Genomic DNA, 19,087 nt, shown 5'->3' with positions numbered 1-19,087 from the left:
CAATTGGTTAAATTTTTATTTAATGTCTAAACATTTGATTGGGCTACTTTTTTACAAAAAAAAATTAAATAAAGATGTTTGAATCGTGCTCGACTTTTTCATCTTGTCACGCAATTTGCGATAGCTGGTGAACGCTTTATGGAGATTTCGGCGGACTTCGAAGCTTCGTTCAATATCAGGATCAGCATCAAACAAAATTTCCTTAGCAAGCTCCGTGTGATTGAAAACTAGCCCAAGATCTTTCGCAGTTACTTCTTAGTCGTAACATTCTCTTCTTGTTCGCACTCATTCTCTTCTTCATTTGCACGCTGTTTTTCTAGTTGAAGGAGATCATGCTCGCTTAACTGTTTTGAATGAGAATCGATCAAGTTTCTCACATCTTTATTATCCAGTTCATTAAATTCAAGTTATTTTTCAATTGTGCTGATTTCTTCAATAATGTTAGATCTTAGATTTTGAGCACGATAAACTAGCATAGGCATGAGTTTAAAGTCGCCTTCTGCATTGCCTCTTAAAAAGCATAAGACGAACTTTAGATACTTTGTATCCTGATTGAGATGCTTCAGTTTTAGCTAGGAAAGTTTTGTTAGCATATGCTTCCTGAAGAGACCAATTTCGTCGACGTTGATTTGCCGATCGTCATAATGCCTGAATTATCATTTGCAAGTCTTCAGGAAACTTGGCCCAGAATCTTTGTCAGCACTAGCAGATTCCCCAGTTATTCTTACGTTATGCATCTGGTTCGATTTTTAAAACGGTCAAACTATTCTAAACTCGCAGTAAAGCTTTCAGATTCCCCTTGAAATTTGGTCTCTTCAACGAGGTAAAAATATAGAGAGCTTTTGCCTGAATATTTCCTGTACTAAGAGGTATTCTTTTTTGGTTATAATCCTTATTCCAAAGTGATAGAAGACGCTCCATCTCGATTAGTAAATGGCTTCTATTTCGGGTGATTTGCATGCTTAAAGAAGCAGTAGCAACATTTCTTTGTTCTTTGTATTCTTTGCTCTTATTTAATATAGTCCGAACTGTAGACTCGCTGTATCCCTGGTCTCGCACACGCATTGTATTACTAGCGCCTACTTTCATGTCTCTTAATTACTTCCAGCTTTTCCGCTCGTTGTAGATTGGCGACAAAAAAATTCACGTAACGTAAAATTTCGCATAACGTAAAAAAATCGCGTTAACTGATTAATCATTCGCGTAAGCAGGAAACGATATCATTTCACTCATTTGAGCTAACTGATTATCGCGCATATCGAATTCGCGTTATGCGGGGTTTCCTTGTACATAGATTTTCATAAGCGAAACCAGAATAAAATAAAGGATTCAAATATTTTTTATTAATACGAAAAGGATCTATCCTGTAGTTTGGAAAATGTATATGTTCAGTATTCCTTCCTTTCTGTTTTTCCGAAACTGCATTTTCTTTCTTTACAAAAAACAAAGATGTCTGTAATTAACATTCTCGCCTCGTGGCCTTAGCTTCCTCTATTGATTGTAGGCAACCCAACTCATTTCCATTGCTACTGATTTCCGATGACTATCACGAAATCAAAGGTCGGGGAGTTTAGATATGCTAATTAATAAATCAAGGCAGTGATTAAATGCAGCCGGGGCTCTCCGGAACCCATCCCCAGAACTCTTTTATGCACCAGACTCGGAACATTTTTCTGTTTTGTGACTTTTCTCCTTTTATGGTAATTAAGTCTAACGCGAAACAGACAGCAATGGCAGGTTATTAAGACGTGCATATGATTGGTGCGTTATTAACAAAAGATCGTACCGAAAGATAAAAGCATAGCCGACAATTGAGTTGAAATGCTAACTCTCTTCAATCAAATTCCATATGTGAAACTGCCATAACACATTCACTATATACATATTTCTTAGTTTTAACACGTTTACAAATTTTAATACATTAGAGAAATATATTACAGACTGCTCATGCCTTATTCACTGACATAATAAAAGTACTTGTTTTTCTTGCCTCTGCAATATAGTGGCTATTGGGGGAGGGCGTGTTGTTTACCGCTGCAAGCGAGTTATTATCTCCCGACGTGAACGTATTTAAGCTTTTTTTTCATGTGGGAAGTATATGCGAAACTTTTTAATTTCTTTTTTCGAAAAGTAAAATCAGGGGTGCGAGTTATATTCGAGGGCGAGTTATATTCGAGTAAGTATGGTATTTCAACTATGGATAAGTACATTGGTACCTTCTTTAAACGGAAAAAAAATCTCGGATGACAGTGATAATACAAAACGAGTTTGTAATGACAGTTTGTAATGTGTAGTTTCTGAAGAGAAAGAGATCCGTAACGAATCCACAGAAACACAGGATTCCCCATCAGTTGCAATGCGATAATATTAATACGCTGAACGAAAGGAAAGATTTGCTGACTTGCTGGTCACTCGACCAGTGGAACACATTCAAAGGCAAATACAATTGGTTAGTTTGTAGGAACATTTTTCTGTTTTGTGACTTTTCTTCCTTTACGGTAATTATGCCTACATTATTGTGTTATTATTCAACAACTATTTACGCACGTGACATTATCAATGAAAAATAAGTCACGACAACACAATGTGCGGTTAACTCTGTGGAGATCGCAGTCGAAAAAATTGCAGCTTAGGTCGCGTGTATCCGAGAGATACATTCATTACTAGTATGTGCTGAAATGCGATAAAAAACACTGCAAATATAATACGTGTTGGTTTATTTATTTTCAGTTACAATCAATCTAGAAATTAATGAACAAAGAAACAAAGAAAAAAAAAACTAATCCAATATTATACTGACATCGAAGTTCGCGGTACTCTCACATTCAATTTATCATCAAATATCATTTTCACTTTCGCATTCGACTCTTATCATTCTCATCATCGGACTCGAGTAACATTCGCTGAATATCTTCCACATCCGATGGATTATCCAATCGATATATTTTCCCAACCATTTTCAATGGTAAATTAAAAAAAAAAAAAAAACACTAACCAATACTATACTGACATCGGATCTCGTGGTATCTCTCAGATATAATTTACTATGAACTATCACACACCTTTACGTAACACGTGTTAAACTAAAACTGACCGCATAAACAGTGTGGAATATCACTCGTAATATATGCATGCGTAGCTACTCGTGATCTCCAAGCTATACACTGGATATTTGTAAGAATATTTATATTAAACAATTTGTTTGTATCTCTCAGATCTGCCGCGACCTCCGCAGTGTTAATGCTACGAATAATATAAAAAGATGGAATAACATTACGTGTGAAGGTTGATTATTTACTTCCATCATTTCCTGTACACTAGTCTTATTTCCAAAGGGAGTAGGTGGCGCTTCACACCCGTAAGTTTTTTTTTTTTTTTGTTTTTTTTGTTGAAATAGATTGGAAGAAAATACAGGTACCCTGCTAAGAGGAAAAAGGAGGGTGTACAATAAACCACGAAGCAAGAAGAGGGCGCAACAGTCTAATAGATTTAGAAAGAAAAAGAAAATTTTGCTGTAGCATTCAAAATTACAAAATTTGTCAGTCGTATGAAATTAATACGCTTGTTTGGATGTCGCGAATAAATTTCACATATAAATCATCTCTTCCTCTGCGACTTGGTCTCTATAGCGCACCACTTCGTGTTATTATTTTTATCATTATTATTATTATTTATTCATTCTCTTATTCAAAGGTATGAGATTGTCCTTCCACACCAACCGCTGACCTATTTACAGGTCGCTTGTAGAACAAGTACAACGCTGGTCAAAGAAAACAGGTACCCTGCTAAGAGGAAAAAGGAGGGTGTACAATAAACCACGTAATCAAGCGGCTCTCCTGACTAGACACTAACTACATAACTTTTATTTTAAGTGATGACTACTTCCCCAAGCATTGCATATAGGCAGGTGCCTGTTTGTGCATCATAGTTTTATTTTCAAAATTTAAGAATGTGGGAAAAGCAGGAATTCTGGGGGAATGAACGTCGGTCAAATCAACTCAGTTCCATATGCAGACGCATGCATTAAAAGAAATAATTTAGTGTTCCTTTAAAATGGCCACGATGTTCGTATGGGAGACTGTTTTTAGTTTAGTCTTCATCTCTTATATCTTAGATTTCATTTATGTTTCGAGTTTAAATGGTCTAAATTAAATCAGCAGAACCAAGTTTAACCCAACCAGTTTTCATTATTATTATTATTTATTTATTTTTTATGTTGTGCAACTCGCCCTTAAAAGCTTGTAAAGGTATCATACATTAGTACTACGTTGGACTAAGGGTTAAGCAATCCGAGAAAGCACCGCTCTAGAAACGAGGCCTAGAACTGTTTCAAGCCATTTCAGGACCACTAATTAGGGTCACACGCCCGGATGATGATGATAATCATCAGTTACTCTGTACATGGAATTTGATTATCCTTAAATAAATTTAATCCCACCTGTGGCTTGGCTAGATTTATTTAATGGCCCGAGGTGTGCTCGGTATATCTCAAGTCCAAAATCTTGTAATCTCCGATCCACAGGCGATGTTTCAAGTAGTGAAACAATCTTATGTTGAACAAAAAACGGCGAAAGCAAAAGAAACTTTTCTGTTCGTATTCGAGTGATTTAAATATAATTAATTAACTGAAAAATTATAACTAGCGAAATAAAAAAAAATAAATAAACAGCAAAATATTTGTGTCATTTACTGGCGACTTCTAAAACAAATGTTACTTATGTTTTGCTGATTTTATTTAAAAAATGCTTTTTGTCGGAAAGAGTTTATTTATTTTTTCTGCAAAGGTCATTGAAGAAATAAATTAACAAATAATTAAATTAAATTAAACGCACAATCTCATGTTCCACTGTGCCTCAATTAAATGCTTAGCGATGGTGGCACACGTTTTGCAAATTTGCAAAATTGTGCCGCCATCATTTTTGAAGCACTTTTGAAACAGAGCAGCGAGAACCGCCCAACTGCAAACTTGCACGGGCAGTTGCCTCTTCGAATTTGATGAAATATAATTCACGAATGCGCTCAACGGTTTCTTGAGAAATTCTCGAGGCCAGTTTCGTTTAAAATGCCACGTAATATTTATCATCTCGCGCATTAGTCTGATAGAGTCGCCCATATTCTCATTGCACTCGAATCAGTGACCCGAATTTTACGTACTATAAAACACAATGAGCATTTTGTTGACTCGGAGCCATCTCGACACCGGATTAGAATTGGATACGTACAGACAGAAAAACAACATCGTACGTGAAATTATTTTCAAACTGTTTTGTTTAAAGAAATATTTTCCTTTAAAATGTTGACATTTCTTCTGTGGAAACCCTGCATTAAATATCACTACTCCGAAGTTTCGTGTAAAGTAGAAGATTGGGGATTTGCTTAATGAGATTTAGAAGACATTTTTAAAAAAAATTAAATATTTATCAACTGAAGTGCATTCACATTTCATTGTGAGAGGTCGTTTATACTTTTTTGTATACTGCATTTAGAAACAAATAATCTCAAGTTCTTTAATCCTTGCTTTTTTCGGGACATTCTCTAAATAATAATTAAATAAATGCAGTAGAGTTGTAGTGTTATGGACCACCAGATGGCAACAGTTGTCTGTCGCATTCTCCATCCTAGGTATCTATTTAAATCGCTGATGGCATTGGTCCAGCTATCTCTGGTTGGCTAAGGGAAGAGATTGGCTAATTCCCCCCCCCCACACACACACACGCACGCAGTCTTCAAAAGTTAGTTTGGGCTAAGTGGCCTCACTTACTACCTTTGGGAAATAAAAGGCGTTAACGAATTTTTGTTTATTTATTTTTACAGATAAATCATCTCTCGCATTTTTTTTCTTTTCCCCTCTCTCCTATATAAAAACACTCCTTTATAAAATACCTAAAAAACTCCTAAACACTTCTATATCCACATTCCTATATTAAAAAAAAACTTCTGCCTTAAAAGGATTAGGCAGATTTTTTTTTCGCCATAAGTAACTTTTGGAAATTAAAGCAGGCCTCCATCCTTTGTCCTCACCGATATGCTTATTCGTGACTCTCAACCATTTTAAAGATTTATGGATGAAGCGATTACCTCTCTTTCGTGTTTTTTGTGTATGAGTACATGACAGATTCTTAAATCTCATGCACCATGAGGTTCAAGAATTTGTCATATGAAATATTATCTGAAGTAGTTTGAATTTTTTTTTTTTTTTTTAGTTGAGAAGTTGAAAATTCAAATCTCCGGAAACAAACAAACAAATAAGCAAACAAACGAGAAAAGAAAACTTGCCAGCATCATAAATCAACGAAGTCAGAAAACCTTGCGAAAATGCCTACACAAAAATTCATTTTTTTTTAGGAATTTTTTTCAACTTGTTCCACAGCTATATTTTAAACGCAATTTACTTAATCTGGGAAGATACTAGTCGATAGCCGAAAAATGTGAAACCGCGTCGGACTCTTCTCTGTGGGACAAAATCACGCAGTAAGGATGCTTGGTTTTAACTTCACAAATAACACTTAGAATTAGTTCTAAGCATTACACTAAGGCTTCAAAAAACCTCACTGGTACACGCCACGGGAGAGTTACCGGAGACGAGTGAATTTTCAGCCTCGTTTTAAATGCATTCAAAGATATATTTTCCTTATTTTCTTTGCATAATTTGTTTTCTTTCTTTCTTTCTTTTTTTTTTTTTGACCAGAAGATAGCAACTTATGTAATTAATTTACTCTCAAAGGTACGACTCGTTATTTACAAAATATGAAGTAATTCCAATCTATGACAACAGGCAGCGTTATTTATCTCACCGTATGTTATTAGCTTAAGCCCACAATGCCTCGGCAGATTTATTTTGAAATAGAGAAATATACGCAAACATTTTATTTTGCATAACTTGCAAGTCATCACATTCCTTATAAAAATCAGATACCCTCAAACGAAAAAAAAAATTTAATTTAACAAGACTGACGTTTCACTGCCAACTGTAATTCTCCCTTTATGTCAGTAAGCGGTTGAAATGCGGTATTAGCATGCGCTTCTTTTCACCATTCGCAACATAAATTAGCTTAGTGGAATTATACACTTGACCGTACGTGATGATTTAAAAAACACCGTTATCTTGCAAAGACGAGTCGAAGACTTGTTTACATCGTTAACGTTACATTTTGATGAGTTCGTCTGGTTCCGTTGCTCGAGTTGACGATCTTCTGTTGTTTACGTAAACTTCGTTATTTGTGCTTTCATATTGCATTGTTTTTATGGATAGTTTATATAATTCACCCTCATTACGGACGACGAATGGGAGGAAATGAAAACTACATTTTTTAGCTTTGCAGAATGGGTGAAAACAGGAGGCGAAAATAAGGGACCAGAAAATATCCAAAACACAGCAGAAAAGAGTTCTGCTATATCATCGAGTTGCATTCTCCAATTTATATATATATATATATATATATATATATATATATATATATATATATATATATATATATATATATATATATATATATAATCTTGAGACTGTTGACAGAAACTCTAGATTAATACAAGGTTTCCAAGCGGAGACAATTAAGTTTCATGAGACATTCAGTTTTTACAAAAAATGCTGTGACATGGACCAGGCCAGAAATCACTCGGGTGAAACATCTGGCTGCTTTCCAAAGAAAGAAATATTCTAATTTAATTTAATATTAATATAATATTTTATATTAATATTAAGTTGTTAAATATAATTGAATATAATATTTTATTTATTAATTTACACATCCCTGAAGTGCCTTTTTAATAGCCTATTATAAAACTAAATTCGCAGTAAACTATTTACTCACTTAAAAATTTCATGGGGAGGAGGGGGGGGGAATCAGTAGTAGAACAGTATAAAAATAATACGAAATGTAAAGAACTTAGTTCTTGCCGATGTCGTTAAACAAACATTAATTACGGAAATCTCTAGTAACTGTGAGTCTCCTTCAGATATTTCAGATGAGGAGAAACTGGTCCATTGTATGAGATGAAGAGATAAAAACCAGAAGTATTTGTTCGCTTAATTTCTCTCCAAAACTCATCTGCAGTGTACTTTGATAGATGAGGAGATAGAAATAAACAAACTTTGGTTGTCAGAAGGCTGGTAATTGGTTAGCAGGCATTGGAACAGAAGTAGCACATAAGAGGCGTGAAGAAGCAACGGACTGACTAGTGGCAAAATAAAAGAGAAACAAGCCACACTTACAAATGGCTACTGCCCATAATTTGAATTTGGCTGCTTTAAATTCTATTAAAGATGTTCGCTTCATTGCTGAAAGACACACACACACACAAACACACCTTCCACAATTCATATTATGCGTGAGTAATTTTGTGTGTGTGTGTGTGTCTAGTATATTTAAGTATTATTTCTGGAGCACGGAAAAGGAAAATTTGTTAGAAAGAAACAGCAAACACTGTATGCGAGTGGCCCACCCACGACATCCTTGTTTTCGCAAATCTTGTACGCTTTGACTGCGATTACAACTGTGGCCTCTTCTTCTAGACTTTCTGTTAATTCTAGTTAAATAGACGCAAGTATTTTCGTAGGTTGCTCTATCAAAATGGCAGGCAAATTCGTACTTTTAATGAGGTTACTTTTTAAGCATGGGCGTCCGCAGAGGAGGAAAAACGGGGCACTTGTCCCCCCCCCCCTGGGATCGAGTAAAAAAATTCCACAAATTATAATCGTAAAAGATTAATTTGAGTAAAAGTGATAATTGAGATATGTAACCTTATACCCTCGACCATGGGACGCTTTTGCCTCTTTTAAAATTTCATTACAGGTTGGCCGGTTTCCAAAACAACGTCAAAAGAGTAAGCGAAAAATACAATTTACAATATTTAGAAATAGAGGCAACAACGTGGTATGAAAAATGGACAAAGTTTCTTTCAACTGATATTCCCCAAACTCTACCAGAAGTTTTGGAACATTGCGACTATTTCTCTTTTGTTAATTCGGCAATAACTATTGGTATGGCATTACCTGTTACGGCCTGCACCATTGAAAGAAGTTTCAGCACCTTGAGACGTGTGAAAATATGGTTAACGTCCACTATCTCAGAAACGCGCTCATCAGGTTTATGTATGATTAGTGTGCACGGTTCGCGCGGTTAGCCTAGTGGCTGTGCGCTTCGCAACCATATGATTGGGGAAGGAGTGTCCCAGGTTCGATTCCCGTCGAAGACGTGAGGAATTTGATCTTCCTCAGCCATAGCTAAGTTAGCCGATCTTAGGCACGGGCAGTAGGGTTTTTTCCCGCAGTTCATCTGGCGTTTTTCATCCCGACAGCAGGCAAACCGGCCCCGTGAACACACACGGATCTACAGCCATAAATACTTAACCCCCATGAGGGGGCTCAACTTTCCCCAATAGGGAGGGGGGGAGAAAAAGGGAGAAAACCCCATACGAATAAATTAAAGTGTGCACAGGAAGAAACCTAGAAGAGGAAGCGGTAAAGAAGAAATTTATTGAAAATGTCATCAATAGGAGATGTCATCGATAGACGGAGAATTCAATTCTTATAGGATACGTGATTATTGAAATTATTATCTCTTTCTCTCTCTCTCTCTCTCTCTCTATATATATATATATATAAATTATATATAGTAATATGTATATTAATTTTTATTTCACGTTGTCACACATTATGCATGTGATTTTGTACTGATGCAATACTGTATTCTATAATCTACTTGCGAGAAAAAAAGTAAATAATTAAATAATAATTTATTGATGTAATAATTTGTCTCCGAGCTTCCCCCCCCCCCCGGAAAATTTTCTGCGGACGCCCATGTTTTTAAGGTTCAAGTCACAGCTTTGTGCTTTCTGACCGAAACTTGTCCATTCTCGTTTACTTAAGCCACAACGTTTCCACAGAACAGACAAACAATGCAAGGACATCACAGAATCATCAAGAATGCCAATATAATGTTCATTTGTTTCGGGTGCTACTAGAGGTGTTCCCTCCCATAACACAAATCATAACACATCTTGCAGGTTGTGTTCTCCTGCCAGTGGCTACGCCCAAACACGTCAATCGGTTTGAAGATGTGTAAGGTGATTTATCACTACATACATACCGAAGGTTTTTGAACGGTCTATCATTTCTATGATTGCAAAGTGGAATAGCGATCTGTGCGCAACGCAACTCGAACCTCAGATTGTTTCGAAGTTTGTCCTACCGAAGCTGCGGAGGTATGAAAGACAGTGAAGACCTGAACTGCTGGTTGAAAGATTTTACTGATATATGACATTTAAAAAAAAAAAAAAAAAAAAATCTTTTCATTAGTATCCATGATTTTATGTGGTGTCTAACTGTTTGATGGATTTCTTACTATTATCCACCCTTTCGATCTTGTAATAAGGTTAGCTGCAGTTGATTCAAATAGTCTTATTATGATGGACTCACACAAAATAAATGATGATTAATATTATAGTCAGTAATAAGATCTCGCTAAAAGATTTTAAAACAGGACTAACAGGGGAGGGGAGGAGAAGGAAGTTCTGATTTTCTGGGCAAACTCGGCGACTGCTAAAAAAAAAAAAATAATAATAAATCTACGCATATCTGCACATGCCGGCCACTGAATTAGAAGCCTTTATGCAGATGTCCATAAACCCAGCGTATATGCAAAATACTTGGTCACGTGCATCACCCTTGTTCTAGCCAACTATTTAAGAATGCAGATATGCGTAATGCTATGCATTAAGGCAAGGGCCACTATCCATATCTGTTTCGACCTTTATTGAGGTCTCGTCAGTGGGAGCCAGGCCCAGTAGTAGAGACACCAAAGCCGAAACAATGAGAGGTCATCCCAACCTATAGGAGTTGCCAAAGGGTGTACAACCTTATTATTAAATTACTTCGGATTCAGAGAAAGATGCTGAGAGTTTATTTTTCACTTGGTTAGACTATAATAAGTTTAGTTTAATCTTTTATCCAAGTGTGAGCAAACAAAGTTTGTGCCTGAAAGTATCTTCTGGATTGGGGTAAGGTAGTACAACACCAGGCAACTCGTTGCTACTGGGCCTGGCTCCCACTGACAAGACCTCAATAAAGGTCGAAACCGGTATGGGGAGTGGCCCTTGTCTTAATGCATAGCATTACACATATCCGCAAGTACATATAGCACCCTCGGCTTGTCCTATCTCCGATCACTCGTCGAAAGTCCTCGATCTCCAAAATCTCCGAAGAAAACAGGAAAAAAGTCTTGAGCTTCGCGCGTATTGCCTTAAATACTTTTTCTCAGCGCCCTCTTTTCTGTATTGTTTTTCGCACGATTCATAACTTACATCGCCCTTAGGTTGATCCCCCTTGCTATTAGGTTTGTTTTCGAGGAAAAGCGCTTACGTCAGCCTTCCCCTTAAGCTACAGCGTTCGGCGTTACGACAGGTACTTGCGGCTTAGAAGTGACCGTTGATCCTATTAGTCATTTCTTACCTAGCGACTTATTTTATGATAGTTTGATAATACATAAATTAAGCCATTATTCCATTACATGAAATGCTAATCTGACATTATTCTTGATTTTTAGCTTTCCGTTTTACAATAAATAAATTCAAATATTTTACACATTCTGATATAAACTTTCGCATACAATAATTTAGGTGTTTCTCATCTTCTACTGGTAAGCAGGTATTATGCAAATTTCTTTGTTATTTTGTAAAGCTTACATATTAGATCTTCAATGACTAACTTGTCAATAAGTTCTCCATTCAATATCTAACACTATACAGAAACCACTGATTTCTACGAAGAACTGGAAAGTTCGTCTACAGTGGTGTGAGGAATACCGTGATACTCTGGAAGAACGCAAAAACGTCATATGACGAGTCACGGTACACCTTGTTTTGTACCGATGGCAGGCAGAGAGCCTGGTGGAGCCCCATGAAACAATGAACCCAATAAACACAATTTAGAATTCCGGAGGTGGTGTCATGGTGTGGGGTATCTTCTGTTGGTACTGAACGGATTCCCCGATATTTCTGGAAAGTTGAGTGTTCTCCAAGAAACATCGGAACATTGTTGCCGATAAAGTCTAACCTGCAGTGTTGACTTTTTATCCAGCATGTGACGGTTATTTAATGGACGACAATGCTATTGTCCATCGCTCGAGAATTGTTCAGCAGTGGTTCAGCGAGCATGACAGCGACATCCACCATCTTCTCTGATCACCACAAAGCTCGGATCTGAATCCCATTGAGAATATATAGGACATGTTAGAAAAACAGATCTCGAAGCCAAGTCCTCTTCTTTGCCAAACCACATATGTGCTGTAATTTGGACTAAAGCAGGTCCAGCGGTATTAAATTTTTTTTTTTTTAATTCGGTGACAAGTATGTGTATGTGGTTACCGCGTGTGGTAAGTTCGTATGTCAATGGATGATACTATTATTTGAAAGAATTTTGTGTAAAACAGAAATCGCCTGAGGTCTGAAACAATATAAAAATACATTGGAAAATGCCTTTGCGATTCGTTCGATAGCCTTAATTGTTTAGGTTAACTCATTCACTACAATAGTTTTTGTTTCATTTTCCCCATTAACCACACACAGCGTCTGATCGAAAATTTGATGATGAGCTGCTGGAGAAAGGAGAACACAATGCTAATTGCGGTGGATGGTATTTGCCAGGTGTGCTGAGTTGAGGGATAATAATTTAGGCTTTATTTGTGAAGAATTTTTCCTCGACTTTTCGTTAATACAGTGCAGTATTGAAATACGAGTACATCGTATTTCAAAATACTGCATTACAGCAATCAGTATCTTGAAAATTTACTATCTCATATTTTCATACTAACGCATGTACTTTAGGTTACTAGATATCAATGAGAATAAAAAAAATAAAAATCCTCCGAAATCTTGATTTGCTAGAATGTGACATGAAACAGTTGTAAATTCCACCATTTTCACTTTAAATATCAAAAAGAAAAAAGTTTAGAATCACAAACACTGCTTGGAAAGAAGTCAACGAACACCATAGTGCGGGGAACAAACAGCCATGGGGTTTGCCTGGCTGTGACGTATTCATGACTATAATTCATGCGTGTTCACGGGGCCGGTATGCCTGTTCTGGGAGTACGAAAAACCCGAGTTCCGATTAAAAAATCCCTACTCCGTATGAGACTGGCTAACTCACCTTTTTCGAAAGAGACTAGATAAATTCCTGAAGTCACTGATGGGAATCGAACCTAGGTCTTTCGATCAAAGGGCTTCGTCTATACTGACCGAGCTACGGAAGCTCCACTGCTGCTAGTACTTGCATTTGATCCCCTCACTTCCATCTCAGTATAGTATCACTGACTGTTGATCTGGAATGGGCCGAATTTTTCAACAATTTGCCGAACAGATAGGTCTGCAACATAGCATCCTATTACCAGTGGCAGATTAAGAATAGTTGGGGCCCCTAGGCAAATTATATTTGCTCCCCCCCCAAAAAAAATAATAAAAGAATTTAAAATAATAAAAGTTAGGTGGCAAATAAATGAAATTTTGTACTTCTGAATTTTTTGAACTTCTGGATTTTTATGCCTGTTAAAGGATGATAAATAATAAAACTTTATTTTATTTTTATTTATTTTTAATTTTTTTATCAGTTTTTTTTTACAATTTTACAATTTTTTTTTTACTTGCACTACACTCAAATATTGAAAACACGAAAAGGCACACTAAAAAGTTATTTTTGAAACAAACACCTCGCTCTTACATGATTCAATAACAAATGAAGTTAAGGAGCAACTAGGCGAAACTTCCTATTGTTGGATTCTGATTATGTAGAAATTAGAATAAATGTTATTTGATTCAGAATCCAACATGATTTTCCGTCACAAGAACTATATTTGTAAATATTATTTAATGTAAATAACATAAATTATAATTGATATCATATAACTGCCTTAATTATATCAATTATTTAATTATTTAATCAAAGAAATGTGTTAATGGTAAATAGATTCTGTATTAATTATTATTAAGCTATTTTATTTATTGTTATGTCAATATTATAAGAACTTGTATTTGTAACTTAACTACGCACTTATTGAAATGCAAATATTCTATTTATTCCTTTTTGTGAAAGTTTTAACGTTATGTAATAACTGAATGTAGTTGTATAGCCTAATGTAACATTCGCGAGAATGTTTACGTTTATCGGTTGTCATAGAGACGCGTGAAATAAACGAGCGCGAAGGAAGGGAGCGTGGGCAAAATAAGAAGAGAAAATATATACGTAGTAAGGGGAGTCGGAACGGAATTTTTGGAAGCAAAAAGTAGCAAGGGGATAAACTAAAGAAGTAGAAGTAAATAAAAGGTTCTTAAGGGTAGAAGTTAAGTGGATAATTTTTATAAGTGAGCAAGAACGTAACGAATTTTATAGTTAGCTGAAATTGAAATCAGCAGTAGTAATAGAAGGAAATTTAAAGCTACAATCGGATAAAGTAAAAAGCTGAACATTCAAGGAAGAATTCTGAATAAACCCAGCTGATCTAGTATTGCAGCTTATTTCCGATTTGCCCTAAAGAGAACCTCACAGTGTTTTAATTGATTTATGAGTGGTAATAACGATAGTTGAAGTGCCCTAATTGATGTCAAGAATTCTGAAGCGTAATTAATAGTGCTTTAAGTATAACTGCGGATAAGTTTTGTAAATGTGGTTTTATTCTTTAAGTGTGATAAGTGAATTCCAGAAGTTTGCTCACAACATAATAGATGTTCTAGGAACTATTTTCGGTAAGGACTATCTTAGTGTATTATTTCAATGCTTGAAGAATTGAGTGTTAATTACGCTTAACCTAACCTCAACTGTGGAAACATTTCGTGATTGAGAGTTGAAGTTAAGAATTGTTAGAGAGATATTTTCAACTATTAGTGCCTGCGATATTTTGAACTTATAGCATGACTGAGAAGTGTGTGAAACTGATTAAATAAGAAATTCTATTGTAATAAATTGAGTAAAGAAACTTTGTGATTCTGAAACTGTGAATTTGTATGTGAAAGTTTGGAAGATTGAATTAATATGAATGACTTGACCTGATGTACTAACTTGACTGAGTTGTCATATTTAGAAGTGGAATTCATGTATTTGTTATATAACCATATATTAAATGTTTTGTTTGTTAATTTAAATATTGTGTTTGCCTGAATTTCTTTTTACTGCACCGTTCACAAAAATTCGAATCTAGCGGGAATCCCAGAAAGAAAATAAATACTTCGGCCAGAATGAATGAAAAGACTGCTAACTAATTTTGAATTGATCCTACTAATTCATATAGACTTATCTAAGGATAGAGTGGCGCAGTATAATAGAAATTTCTCTACTCTTAGATCAGTGATTAATTTGCAATTAGTTTTCCTTTATTTTATGAAAGTGACTTTTAGCAAGATGGCGGATTCGAACGTCAAGAGAACAACGTCACGACACTATCTCAGCAATGCAATCAGTTTTCGTGACCTCGAAGCTGTCAACAGCGCCGTGCGCCGACATTGGTAATGCGGTTTAATTCAAAGCGTAGATAGCGCGCGCTGTTCAAAATACAAAATATGAAGCTTGTCAACTAGCGCCGACATTGGTATTGCGGCATTATTTAAAGCGTAGATAGTGCGCGCTGTTCAAAATACGTATTAAAACGTAATGATTGTTTTGAAAAAAAATTTCGCTTAAAATAATCAAGATTTTTTATGATGTTTACTGAAAACATTAATCTATTTTAAAACATTATAGGAAAATGTCTTGACTTGGGCCCCTCAAAGCGTAAGCCCCCAGTCACGTGCCTTAATAGATAATCCGCCACCGCCTATTACAACTCGTCAGTTTTCTTCTTGCAGCCATTTCAACCAGGACACAGTTGCGCTTATATTTGGGAGCATCATATTCCTTCAATTTATGCCGGCTACAAACACGTGCCTCGTTACATGACAGGATGCACTCGCCCATTGGGGCGTACGTTGACTTCTTTACTTATAGTGTATATACAGGATATCACCTGAGATTTCATGTTATACCCGCAGTACAAAATTAAGTTATTCATATCTAAATTAATTAATTAGTAATTCGATTATTTAAATGCACTAACTACAATGAACTGGTGGAAGGTTTTATGCCTTCGACGTGATGGTACTTTGTTTAATGCCCGTCTCAGGGTTTCCGTCCGGGGATCCCCGGATTTTAATTCCTCAGAACACCAGGATGACGTGATAGCGTTATTCGACCAACATTTCAATAACAGCAGCAGCAGATTTGATAGGAAAACAGCAGATTAGCTTCACAAAATGCTATTTAAGAGAGCGATACGGTCGAGCCATTGTGGGTTTAAAAAAAAGGGCCACTTCGACCGAGTGTTTAGGGTTAGGAGAAAGACCGTTCACATTCATCCCCCCCCCCAACACACACACATCCTCTGAAGCTTGCAAAATTTCTTTTAGCATCAGTATTAGAATAATATTCGAAGCAATTGCGGAAGCAAAACTTATGCAGCATCGAGTTCAGAAGTCAGGAAGAATCTCAACAGCAAAATGTCCTTGTTGAAATGAAATAATAGAGACTAAAATAACCTTTCAAAGTAAAAGTATTAGATGGATACTAAGTAAAAAAAAAATAATAATAATAAAAAGACGTTATGACGAAAAACATTTCTAACTTAAAAAAAAGAAAATCCTCATTAAAACTATTGTACTTACGTAAAAGGAATATGACTTATACTAAATTAATTCTCCCCAATCTTGACCAAAGCGTCCTTATCTTTCATTCATTCATCAGTGGTTCTAACAGGCAATTTAGCGCCCACGACCTTCCAACTATTCTTGGATTTCTTAACTGTAATTCAAGTATAATATGGTCGGAAAGTCCTATTCCTCCAAGGGGGCGGTTTGCCTGCTCTGGGGCACGAAAAACCTGAGTTTCCTGATGAAATAAAACCCCTACCTCCGTAGGAGATCCGCTAACTCACCTTTAGTCAAAAGAGACCAGATAAAGGTTCCTCAAGTCACGGACGGGAATCGAACCCAGGTCTTTCCGACCAAAGGTCTTCGTCTATACTGACTGAGCTACGGAGGCTCTGAACACCCTTATCTGCTCCTTATCTTTCGGGAATTTTTATTTATTTTTCTATTTTATTTTCCCAGTTTTTGCAATTGCTTTCAGAAGACACATATCCTTGTTCTAACCCAAAGCAGTCCTTGATTGGTTTAGAAATATGGTTTAGAAAAATTCAACCCTGTTCATTTCCTTAACAGATTTATAAACTTTATTGAATCTCCTCTTATTCACCTTTCTCTGTCTACACTTTCTAGCAAAATTTTAATTGTCCTGAAGCTCTATTTTGTTAATTACCATTCTGGCCTAGGTGTCCTCTTCAGATTTAAACACTCGCATTTTAATTCAGTGACAAATATCACAAATAAAAATTAAGAATAACGATGGACCGAACACTGGCACTACAGGAGCCCAAAAGGAAGCATAACCTTTCGATGTCACTCACTGCTTTCCTCTTCTTTAACCATCGTTCTAACCACTTCAGTGCTTTAACCCTTAATGACCCCCCCCCCCCCAAATTCTAAACAAGACGACTATGTACTGTATTCAATGCTTTGTATGATATCGAAACTCTATCTACATCCAATCCCTTGATAACAGCAACTCTGTTGCAGAAACAGGAGTGGCTTTTAATCTAAATCATCAAAATATTCCTGCAGGCTGACCTTAATGACAGATTCCGTAAGGAATGTTAGGCTTGTAGTAGTTCGCCCCACTTGGAACTTCTCCAAAATCCAACGACACGTTCGCTATTAAACTTAACATCCAACTATTTCTTCTGTTTCTCCTATAATGATAGGGAAGAACATATTATGGTTGGATAAATTACTTCGTCAAGGCTTTAAATAAGAACAGTAATGGTATCCAGCAATTACAGGATTTTAGAAGGCGTGTTTATTGACTGATTTTTGATAGTTAACAGCAATCTTCTAGAGCAGTGATTCCCAAACTTATGGATATAAAGGTCCCCTTGGAAAAATTAAAATATTTCACTGCCCCCATCGAAAAAAAAATCGTAATACAGACACATATTATTATAATATTTATTGTATTTATATTCAATACAAAACGTTTATACACAGCGAATATTGCAAAAATCAAATGCAAATATTACATTTTTAGCACCTTATATACACATTTGACATGGCACACTTAATCTTAAAACATTTTAAATTTATTTTCATTATTTCAGCCACCCCCCTCAACAAACTAACGGCCCCCAAGGGGGATGCGGTCCACAGTTTGGGAAACGCTGTTCTAGAGAACGTGCCAAGCGTAAGGCAACGGAATGTTGTTTAGCCGTTGAAAATCCACATTCAGAATTCACATTTCGATTTGTTTTCTTCTACCTGCGAGGCTGCGAATAAAAACAAAACAAACGATTCCACCAGCACTTTTTTGGAAGATAATAACGTATTCATGCAGGTAATGCTTCAAATAAACCACTGAGTCAGGCTTAAGCAAAAGACTTCTAAACTATAAGTGCACGTATGTTCCATGCTCATGAGATGAAGTTAGAATATCCACACTTAACTTTGATTTTCCAGCATGCGTCTTAAAATTAAAAATGTATTGCTTAATACCAGCTTAAACACGAGCTGTAAATTAATAATTTTAATCACGTATTTGAAATCAGTACGTCGGAATTAATCACATTTATTATTACTTTCGTTCGAAACCTCCCCCCCCCCCTGCGAAATTGGTTGGCAATTGGTTTCCGCCTTCCTCCTCATCAGTGTGATTTCTGCACAGAAGAACGCGACACAGAAATGCGGCAAATATTTGCCGCTGTATCATTTTCCTAATTATTCGTGATATCATGTGAGTTCGTTTTTTCTCAGCTGCGGTTAAGAAATCGCCTTTTCCGTAGGAAAAACGTTTCCCTACTTCCCTATGCCAGAATTCGACTAATTTTGGGAATCGGCTGAGGAAAAAAAAAAAAAAAAAAAAAAAAAAACTATAAAAGTTCCTTTAGTGAGATAGTAATTTGAACGTATAATATAATTTTTTTTCCCCCAAGCTAGCATAGATCACATGACTAAACAC

This window comes from Typopeltis vanoorti, chromosome 12 (assembly GCF_054136105.1).
Source record: "Typopeltis vanoorti isolate ZY-2024b chromosome 12, IOZ_Tvanoo_1.0, whole genome shotgun sequence".
Taxonomy (NCBI): domain Eukaryota; kingdom Metazoa; phylum Arthropoda; class Arachnida; order Uropygi; family Thelyphonidae; genus Typopeltis; species Typopeltis vanoorti.
This window is presented reverse-complemented; position numbering follows the sequence as displayed.